Source organism: Schistocerca serialis, chromosome 6, assembly GCF_023864345.2.
Source record: "Schistocerca serialis cubense isolate TAMUIC-IGC-003099 chromosome 6, iqSchSeri2.2, whole genome shotgun sequence".
In the NCBI taxonomy this organism is placed as follows: domain Eukaryota; kingdom Metazoa; phylum Arthropoda; class Insecta; order Orthoptera; family Acrididae; genus Schistocerca; species Schistocerca serialis.
The window spans coordinates 222,899,277-222,902,957 of record NC_064643.1 but is presented as its reverse complement, the minus strand read 5'-3'; the positions used below and the strand labels follow the sequence as shown (position 1 = coordinate 222,902,957).

At 48.2% G+C, this 3,681-nt stretch overlaps 1 non-coding gene across 1 annotated transcript; it reads right to left on the bottom strand.

Annotated features, from left to right (window-relative positions):
- Positions 1 to 3,384: 3,384 nt before the first annotated feature.
- Trnat-ugu (transfer RNA threonine (anticodon UGU)) lies at positions 3,385 to 3,459 on the bottom strand. The gene has a single exon. It is a non-coding gene; the product is annotated as a tRNA-Thr (tRNA).
- Between the last annotated feature and the right edge of the window lie 222 nt (positions 3,460 to 3,681).

The following is a 3,681-nucleotide window of genomic DNA, read 5'->3' as shown; positions in this document are numbered from 1 at the left end:
CTCTCCAGGACGACAACGTGACAGCAGTGGCCTCTGTGCGAAGAGGACATGAGCGTCGCGACCCAGTTGGAGACTAGCGAGTCGAACAGCAGGCTCACGACTAGCGACGTGCTTAGAAGCGTCAAAGCTCATTACTTCGCTTGTATTGGAAATGTTGTACTTAAGAAGCTTGTTTATTTTGCATGTCGCCCTTTCCTTGTGATTGTAACAAAACTCATTGATAGGATTTGCTTGAATTGTAGTCTACCGATCCGAGAAGCATGTTTGCTAGACACGTCACAATTTGACGACGACTAGGCAAAATTCCGCAAGAACTACAGACACGATCACCTCATCCAGCATCTGGAGACAGGTCGCAGCGTTGAGGGTTTCTGTCAGAAAGATAGGGCCAATGAGACACAGTCCCCAAATGCCGCACCATACCGTCACTTCGCCACGTCCTCGAACCCTACGGGGAGACGTCCACCTTGGGTTGTCCGATGACCAGTATCGGCATGGAATCCAATCGCCGAAAAACTTCGTATCCTCTGTAGCCGGAGTAGTTCTGTGATGGAACCTCGAGAAGACAATCGAATTGATATCGATGCGGCGAGTTTTCACCACGGAGGGCGCGCAGCGGAGCAGAATCGAACGCGCTCAAGTAGCGCACGCGCAACGCCAAGTGAATCCACCACGCATTGTGCCGGAGGGGCCTTAAATACCAAAGCAGGAAGTTTTCGCCAGTATCACCTGAAGATCGTGAGAAGACTCTGCGCCGAAATATCGTGGCAGGAAGTTGCAAACATCCAGCAGTTCGCCCGAAATTTTGTGGAACAATATGTACGACGGGAAAGTTTTAAATCTCACACCAGTATCACAGGTTGTGCTTGCTGACCTGCCGACTGACGTAAAAATTTGCCTCGTCGCTAAATAGTATGATGCAAGTTATATCGTTATACCGGGTGATCAAAAAGTCAGTATAAATTTGAAAACTGAATAAGTCACTGAACAATGTAGATAGAGAGGTACAAATTGACCAACATGCTTGGAATGATATGGGGTTTTATTATAGCAAAAAAAAAAAAAAAAAAAGAAAAAAAAATACAAAAGTTAAAAAAAATGTCCGACAGATGGCGCTTTATCTGATCAGAATAGCAATAATTAGCACAACAAAGTAAGACAAAGCAAAGATGATGATCTTTACAGGAAATGCTCAATATGTCCACCATCATTTCTCAACAATAGTTGTAGTCGAGGAATAATGTTGGGAACAGCACTGAGAAGCATGTCCGGACTTACGGTGAGGCATTGGCGTCGGATGCTGTCGTTCAGCATCCCTAGAGATGTCGGTCGATCACGATGCACTTGCGACTTCAGGTAACCCCAGAGCCAATAATCGCACAGACTGAGGCCTGGGGACCTGGGGGCCAAGCATGACGAAAGTGGCGGCTGAGCACACGATGATCCGATCATCACCAAACGACGAGCGCAGGAGATCTTTCATGCGCCATCTGTCGGACGTTTTGTGAACTTTGTTCTTTTTAGGTTCTAATAAAACCCCATGTCATTCCAAGGAAGTGTGTCAATTTTTACCTCTCTATCTACATTATTCCATGGTTTATTAAGTTTTCAAATTTATACTGACTTTTTGATCACCCTGTAACTAACTGCAAAAAATGATGCTTAACGTTTTACCTGTCAAATATACTGCGAAACGGAGTTCACCAATGTGTTTCTCGTCAAATTCTACCCTTAAAACGTGTATGACATTACCACATCCCATTGAATAAATGAGACCTGAATCCGATACGGCGGATAAGAAGATGGCGGAGGGCTCCCGCAGGTCACCCAGAAAGCTTACTCCCACCCCCCTTTGCTTATATCAATATCCACGCTGTCCCTGCATGTTACCATTTTCGCGACATATGCCCCGGTTCCAACTTCCGGGGCATCCTGTAGATGTAGTTGCTCTGTTCTTAGAATACTCTTGGAAAGATATCCACGGAAAAACACTTTCGGGCTGGCTACGAATTTTCTAGTGTCATGTAGGATTCTCTAGCTTGACGATCAAGGAAGAAGCCAACGGGTCCGGACTGTCGGTCAAAGGCAGAGGAAGGGCAAATAGCGTACGCGTGGGAGGAAGCAGTATAGTGTTGAAATGTAGCGAACCATGCAGTGAGAGCGCAGCTGCAGCGATCATGCCGGCCGTAAGAGCGCCACACTCCAGCCGGACGACTGCATCGAGCTGGAGGGCGGCCAGTGTCCGCGGTGACCCCAGGGCCTCCACTTTCTCCTCTCTGCCGCGCAGGGCGGGGCCGCCGCCCGCTTCCTGCCTCACCAACACAACCAAACAGAATAACTCGCCAGGACTCGAGTCCGCCTAAAGGCATCGTAAAGTACAAATAGTTACTTCTTTATAGTCAGTTCCAAGTACGAAATCATGAACACTAAAGCTGCTGTTTTATACTGAAGAGCCAAAGAAACCCAGTGCAATCCGAAAACAAAGGAAGTAGGTTACAGTACACTTGTTCGCCCACTGGTACCAGACAGGGTTGATAGAAGAGATAGAGAAGATCCAACGGAGAGCAGCGCGCTTCGTTACGGGATCGTTTAGTAATCGCGAGAACGTTACGGAGATGATAGATAAACTCCAGTGGAGGACTCTGCAGGAGAGACGCTCAGTAGCTCGGTACGGGCTTTTGTTAAAGTTTCGAGAACATACCTTCACTGAGGAGTCAAGCAGTATATTGCTCCCTCCTACGTACATCTCCCGAAGAGACCACGAGGAGAAAATCAGAGAGATTAGAGCCCACACAGAGGCATATCGACAGTCTTTCTTTCCACGAACAATACGAGACTGGAATGGAAGGAAGAACCGATAGAGGTACTCAAAGTACCCTCCGCCACGCACCGTCAGGTGGCTTGCGGAGTATGGATGTAGATGTAGATGTAGAACCTGCCTAATATCGTGTAGGGCCCCCGCGAGCACGCAGAAGTGCCGCAACACGACGTGGCATGGACTCGACTAATGTCTGGAGTAGTTCTGGAGGGAACTGACACCATGAATCCTTCATGGCTGGCCATAAATCCGTAAGAGTACGAGGGGGTGGGCATCTCTTCTGAACAGCACCTTGCAAGGCATCAGGATATTATCAATAATGTTCATGTCTGGAGAGTTTGGTGGCCAGCGGAAGTGTTTAAACTCGGACGAATGTTTCTGGAACCACTCTGTAGCAATTCTGGACATGTGGGGTGTCGCATTGTCCTGCTGGAATTGCCCAAGTCCGTCGGAATGCAAAATGGCCGTCAATGGGTGCAGGTCATAAGACAGGAATGATAATTAAATGGACACCCTAGCTGCAAACAAGCGTTGATCTACTTCATTGGGGACATGTTGAAAATGTGCGCCCCGACCGGGACTCGAACCCGGGATCTCCTGCTTACATGGCAGACGCTCTATCCATCTGAGCCACCGCGGGCACAGAGGATAGTGCGTCTGCAGGGACTTATCCCTTGCACGCTCCCCGTGAGATCCACATTCCCAACATGTCCACAACACTACATTCGTAGTGCGCCTAATAGATGTTTGCCCATCATACTCATTACTCGTGGCAGATTAATCTACCAAGTCCCGTACGAGTTCGGGCATAGCGTGTGCGTTCGCACAAGAAGGTCAATGGCCGGGAAGCCATATTTTAACTA